General features: G+C 45.2%; 1 protein-coding gene across 1 annotated transcript in view; it reads right to left on the reverse strand.

Annotated features, from left to right (window-relative positions):
• LOC117407592 (macrophage mannose receptor 1-like) overlaps window positions 1-7149 on the reverse strand; it is a 152175-nt gene that overhangs the window by 42805 nt on the left and 102221 nt on the right. The window lies entirely within an intron of this gene.

Here is a 7149-nt window from a genome sequence, read left to right on the forward strand (position 1 = left end):
GACAGACAGACAGACAGACAGACAGACAGAGCCCCACAATCCTGTTCAGTTTGACGCTACAATATAATCCCTTCTTCTTGGGGTCTGTGTTAGTTTACTACATTCTGAAAAGAGTTTAGTTTCATTAAAGCTGCAGACAGACAGACAGACAGACAGACAGACAGACAGAGCCCCACAATCCTGTTCAGTTTGACGCTACAATATAATCCCTTCTTCATGGTGTCTGTGTTAGTTTACTACATTCTGAAAAGAGTTTAGTGTCATTAAAGCTGCAGACAGACAGACAGACAGACAGACAGACAGACAGAGCCCCACAATCCTGTTCAGTTTGACGCTACAATATAATCCCTTCTTCTTGGGGTCTGTGTTAGTTTACTACATTCTGAAAAGAGTTTAGTTTCATTAAAGCTGCAGACAGACAGACAGACAGACAGACAGACAGACAGAGCCCCACAATCCTGTTCAGTTTGACGCTACAATATAATCCCTTCTTCATGGTGTCTGTGTTAGTTTACTACATTCTGAAAAGAGTTTAGTGTCATTAAAGCTGCAGACAGACAGACAGACAGACACACACACAGACAGACAGACAGACAGACAGACAGAGCCCCACAATCCTGTTCAGTTTTGACGCTACAATATAATCCCTTCTTCATGGTGTCTGTGTTAGTTTACTGCATTCTGAAAAGAGTTTAGCTTCATTAAAGCTGCAGACAGACAGACAGACAGACAGACAGACAGACAGACAGAGCCCCACAATCCTGTTCAGTTTGACGCTACAATATAATCCCTTCTTCATGGTGTCTGTGTTAGTTTACTGCATTCTGAAAAGAGTTTAGCTTCATTAAAGCTTAGACAGACACACACGCAGGTAGGGAGCGCCATCTTGTGGAATTATTAAGTATTGCATTGGAGGTGCATTATTTTCATACAGACAGTCATATATTGTCAATGGGGAGGGAGGAAGGGGGCAGGTGTGCTGTTCCGGGGGGGGGGTCTGTACTGCTAATAGATGTTTAGTAATATTTTTTTGTTGTATTATAAATTTATTTGGCAATACTATACTTGTAACATAGTCATGACAATAAGTAACATTTGAATTTACAAAGTAAATATCTATCTCTCTCTCTCTCTATCTATCTATCTCTCTATCTATCTATCTGTCTATCTCTCTATCTGTCTGTCTATCTATCTATCTATCTATCTATCTATCTATCTTAAAACTTGAATAGAAATTTGAAAAGAACACAGGAAGCGCAACGTTTCAACTGAGGGCAACGTCAACTTCACAACAACGCACACCAGCCCAACGTGTTGGAATTCCGTCAACTCTGATTGGTTGGTTTCTGCCACGTGATTTATAATAAACAGTACGTTCGCGGAAGTCCATTTTAAAGTGCACTTTGACCGATTAGACTTTCTTTTTAGCTGCTAAAATTTTACTCGGCTGAAGAATGTCGGATGTATTCTTCGTGTAAGTAAATCAATCATTTTTCATTAAATATGTTTGAGATTACAGAACTGATGCATTTGTCCCATAGCGCTCTCTCTCTCTCTCTCTCTCTCTCTCTCTCTCTCTCTCTCTCTCTCTCTCTCTCTCTCTCTCTCTCTCTTTTCTCTCCTGTCCAGAGAGGTCTGGTAAAGCATAGGGAAGCATTGTAAAGCACAGAGAGGTCTGGTAAAGCATAGGGAAGCATTGTAAAGCACAGAGAGGTCTGGTAAAGCATAGGGAAGCATTGTAAAGCACAGAGAGGTCTGGTAAAGCATAGGGAAGCATTGTAAAGCACAGAGAGGTCTGGTAAAGCACAGAGAAGCATTGTAAAGCACAGAGAGGTCTGGTAAAGCATAGGGAAGCATTGTAACGCACAGAGAGGTCTGGTAAAGCATAGGGAAGCATTGTAAAGCACAGAGAGGTCTGGTAAAGCATAGGGAAGCATTGTAAAGCACAGAGAGGTCTGGTAAAGCATAGGGAATCATTGTAAAGCACAGAGAGGTCTGGTAAAGCATATGGAAGCATTGTAAAGCACAGAGAGGTCTGGTAAAGCATGGGGAAGCATTGTAAAGCACAGGGAGGTGTGGTAAAGCATAGGGAAGCATTGTAAAGCACAGAGAGGTCTGGTAAAGCATAGGGAAGCATTGTAAAGCACAGAGAGGTCTGGTAAAGCATAGGGAAGCATTGTAAAGCACAGAGAGGTCTGGTAAAGCATAGGGAAGCATTGTAAAGCACAGAGAGGTCTGCTAAAGCATAGGGAAGCATTGTAAAGCACAGAGAGGTGTGGTAAAGCATAGGGAAGCATTGTAAAGCACAGATAGGTCTGGTAAAGCATAGGGAAGCATTGTAAAGCATAGAGAGGTCTGGTAAAGCATAGGGAAGCATTGTAACGCACAGAGAGGTCTGGTAAAGCATAGGGAAGCATTGTAAAGCACAGAGAGGTCTGGTAAAGCATAGGGAAGCATTGTAAAGCACAGAGAGGTCTGGTAAAGCATAGGGAATCATTGTAAAGCACAGAGAGGTCTGGTAAAGCATATGGAAGCATTGTAAAGCACAGAGAGGTCTGGTAAAGCATGGGGAAGCATTGTAAAGCACAGGGAGGTCTGGTAAAGCATAGGGAATCATTGTAAAGCACAGAGAGGTCTGGTAAAGCATATGGAAGCATTGTAAAGCACAGAGAGGTCTGGTAAAGCATGGGGAAGCATTGTAAAGCACAGGGAGGTGTGGTAAAGCATAGGGAAGCATTGTAAAGCACAGAGAGGTCTGGTAAAGCATAGGGAAGCATTGTAAAGCACAGAGAGGTCTGGTAAAGCATAGGGAAGCATTGTAAAGCACAGAGAGGTCTGGTAAAGCATAGGGAAGCATTGTAAAGCACAGAGAGGTCTGCTAAAGCATAGGGAAGCATTGTAAAGCACAGAGAGGTGTGGTAAAGCATAGGGAAGCATTGTAAAGCACAGATAGGTCTGGTAAAGCATAGGGAAGCATTGTAAAGCATAGAGAGGTCTGGTAAAGCATAGGGAAGCATTGTAACGCACAGAGAGGTCTGGTAAAGCATAGGGAAGCATTGTAAAGCACAGAGAGGTCTGGTAAAGCATAGGGAAGCATTGTAAAGCACAGAGAGGTCTGGTAAAGCATAGGGAATCATTGTAAAGCACAGAGAGGTCTGGTAAAGCATATGGAAGCATTGTAAAGCACAGAGAGGTCTGGTAAAGCATGGGGAAGCATTGTAAAGCACAGGGAGGTGTGGTAAAGCATAGGGAAGCATTGTAAAGCACAGAGAGGTCTGGTAAAGCATAGGGAAGCATTGTAAAGCACAGAGAGGTCTGGTAAAGCATAGGGAAGCATTGTAAAGCACAGAGAGGTCTGGTAAAGCATAGGGAAGCATTGTAAAGCACAGAGAGGTGTGGTAAAGCATAGGGAAGCATTGTAAAGCACAGAGAGGTCTGGTAAAGCATAGGGAAGCATTGTAAAGCACAGAGAGGTCTGGTAAAGCATAGGGAAGCATTGTAAAGCACAGAGAGGTCTGGTAAAGCATAGGAAGCATTGTAAAGCACAGAGAGGTCTGGTAAAGCATATGCAGAAAATCTTCTTCTCATCTTGTCTCATGCCTCTAGTTAAACATCATCTTTGGTTTCTCTGCAGGAAAGATCTCTCGGTTAGCTTCCTAGGACTCTCTCTAAACGTTGCTTCAGCAGCCATTGGAGAGAAAGCTTTCCTGAGCGTGTTCGCGATCGCGGTCACGGGAATAGTGCTTGTGAGTTGTACGGTTTTTTTTTTAATTTCTTTATTATTATTTTATTTTAATTTATTTTTTATTTTGTTAATTAATTTTGTGTCTCCAGTTATAATTTCCCCCCCCGATTGTCTCCCAGTTTGGAATGCTGAATCACCCCCCCCCCCCCCCCCCCCAACACACAGCTGCTCAGGAGGCATAAGAACATAAGAAAGTTTCCAAACGAGAGGAGGTCATTCGGCCATCTTGCTCGTTTGGTTGTTAGTAGCTTATTGATCCCAGAATCTCATCAAGCAGCTTCTTGAAGGATCCCAGGGTGTCAGCTTCAACAACATTACTGGGGAGTTGGTTCCAGACCCTCACAATTCTCTGTGTAAAAAAGTGCCTCCTATTTTCTGTTCTGAATGCCCTTTTATCTAATCTCCATTTGGGACCCCTGGTCCTTGTTTTTCAGGTTGATAAAGTCCCCTGGGTCGACATTGTCTATACCTTTTAGGATTTTGAATGCTTGAATCAGATCTCTTCTTTGTTCAAGACTGAACAGATTCAATTCTTTTAGCCTGTCTGCATACGACATGCCTTTTAAAACCCGGGATAATTCTGGTCACTCTTCTTTGCACTCTTTCTAGAGCAGCAATATCCTTTTTGTAACGAGGTGACCAGAACTGAACACAATATTCTAGGTGAGGTCTTACTAATGCATTGTAAAGTTTTAACATTACTTCCCTTGATTTCAATTCAACACCTGAAGACCTGAAGGATCAGCGAGCGTCCTCTGATCCCACGGAGCTGCAGAGCGGACGCCAGTGAGCTCACCGGGCGGCTGACCAGCAGGGGTCGCTGTAGAGCGATGATGAGAAACTGTGCCAGACGGTTTTACCTCCCTAACCCACAGGAGGGCGCCAGAGCCAATGCGACAGAGTCTTCAGAGGAGACCGGCTTACTTCTCCCAGCCCGGACTCGAACCCACGCTTTGGGGGGGGGGGGGGCGCGGGGGGGGGGGGGGGTTGATAAGAGCCGAAACGCGTATATCTTAAAAACAATTTCGTTTTATACAGTTCCCAGTATTTCAATTCAGGGTGCTAGCTCCAGGATCAGCCTCCCAAATATCCCAATATTGTTCACAATTGATGTGAGTAGAGGGGCCAAACCGTAATAACAGATCACAACACTCACAGAGAGTCCTAGAAAGAGAATCTTTCCTGCACAGAAAACGCACAGGAAGTATCATTATAGCTTTGAAAAGATGAGAATAAAACTTTCTAGCTGTACAAAAAATATAAAAGTGAACATATATATATATATATATATGGAATTCATTCTGATGTATTATTTTAAAAGAACAGCACACAGACTTCGTCACGCTGTGATTAAATACGGATTCTCTTTTTCAGATTTTGATAAAAAGAAAAAAGGCAGAAACGATCGCTGAGCCGAGATGGGAGTCGCTGCTTCAGAAAGATGTCTTTCCCCTCAAGAGGAAATCACAGAACTCAGAATACATCACTGAGAGACACGCTGTCTTCTGTAAACATCACTGAGAGACACGCTGTCTTCTGTAAACATCACTGAGAGACACGCTGTCTTCTGTAAACATCACTGAGAGACACGCTGTCTTCTGTAAACATCACTGAGAGACACGCTGTCTTCTGTAAACATCACTGAGAGACACGCTGTCTTCTGTAAACATCACTGAGTGACACGCTGTCTTCTGTAAACATCACTGAGAGACACGCTGTCTTCTGTAAACATCACTGAGAGACACGCTGTCTTCTGTAAACATCACTGAGAGACACGCTGTCTTCTGTAAACATCACTGAGAGACACGCTGTCTTCTGTAAAACTGTATCTGTTTGAGTTCTCTTAACAATCATGAGAGAGACTGAAGATGCAGAGAAAATAAACAAACAGGGAGACTCCTCTCCCCTCCTCTCTCCCCTCTCCTCTCTCTCCTCCCTCTCCCCTCCCTCTCTCCTCTCTCTCCTTTCTCCTCTCTCTCCTCTCTCCTCTCTCCTCTCTCCTTTCTCCTCTCTCTCCTCTCTCCTCTCTCCTCTCTCCTCTCTCCTCTCTCTCTCTCATCCTCTCTCCTCTCTCCTCTCCTCTCTCTCTCTCCCTCTCCCCTCCTCTCTCCTCTCTCTCCTTCTCTCCTCTTCTCTCCTCTCCTCTCTCCTCTCCTCTCCTCTCTCCTCTTTTCTCTCCTCTCCTCTCCTCTCTCCCCTGTCCCCTCTCTCCTCTCACTCTCTCTCCTCTCTTCCCTCTCCCCTCTCTTCCCTCTCTCCTTTCTCCTTCCTCTCTCCTCTCTTTTGTATCTCCTCTCTCTCCTCTCCTCTCTCCTCTGCCCCCCTGTCACCCTCCTCCCTCCTCTCCCCTCTCCCCCCTCCCCTCTCCTCTCTCCTCTCTCTCCTCCCCCCTCCCCTCCCTCTCTCCCCCCTTTCCCCTCTCCCCTCTCCCCTCTCTCCCCTGTCCTCTGTCCCCCTATCCCCTCTCCCATCTCTCCTCTCTCTCTCCTCCCCTCTCCCCTCTCTCCCACTCTCTCTCCCCTCTCCCACTCTCCCCTCTCCCCTCTCCTCTCTCTCCTCTCTCCTATCTCCTCTCTCCTCTCTTCCCTCTTCCCTCTCCCCTCTCTTCCCTATCTCCTCTCTCCTCTCTCCTCTCCTCTCTCCTCACCCTCTCCCCTCCCTCTCTCCTCTCTCTCCCCCCTCTCTCCCCTGTTCCCCCTGTCCCCCTATCCCTCTCTCTCTCCCCTCCCCTCTCCCCTCTCCCCTCTCTCCCCTGTCCCTTGTCCTTTGTCACCCTCTCCCCTCTCCCCTCTCCCATCTCTCCACTCTCTCTCTCCTCTCTCTCCTCTCCCATCTCTCTCCTCTCTCCCCTCTCCTCTCTCTCTCCTCTCTCTCCTCTCCCTTCTCTCTCTCTCTCCCCTCTCCTCTCTCTCACCATTCCTTTGATATCGTTGTATTATGTACTTTTCACTGTATTAATGTATTCTGCATTGTTTTTTTTGTGTATATCCTGTATTATGCATTTCCTCTGTATTTAAAGTATGATGGATTTTTCTTGTTGTTACTGCATCTTGTAAAGCGCTTTGTTGATGGAGCTCCACTATGAAAGGCGCTATATTAAAATAAAGATTGATTGACTGATAATGTACACAAACTGGACCACCAACTAAGCCCTCTAGATATTCTTCTTTCAATATACAAACCTGCAGTGGCAAGCAGGTTTCAAAAAAATGACCTTTCTGTGAGACTATAAACAAACAGGGGCGTCAACAGAGCCTGTTTCATGATCAGGTATCGGAGTTATGATGGGGGACAGCCCATTGCAAAAGTGTGCGCTACACCTGGCGGGTCGCTCTAATTAAACAGCCTGGTTTTTTATACAAAGAGCAAACTAAAAAAAAGTCTGTCTCTTTAAAATGGACATC

The sequence above is a fragment of the Acipenser ruthenus genome, chromosome 57 (assembly GCF_902713425.1).
Source record: "Acipenser ruthenus chromosome 57, fAciRut3.2 maternal haplotype, whole genome shotgun sequence".
NCBI lineage: Eukaryota > Metazoa > Chordata > Actinopteri > Acipenseriformes > Acipenseridae > Acipenser > Acipenser ruthenus.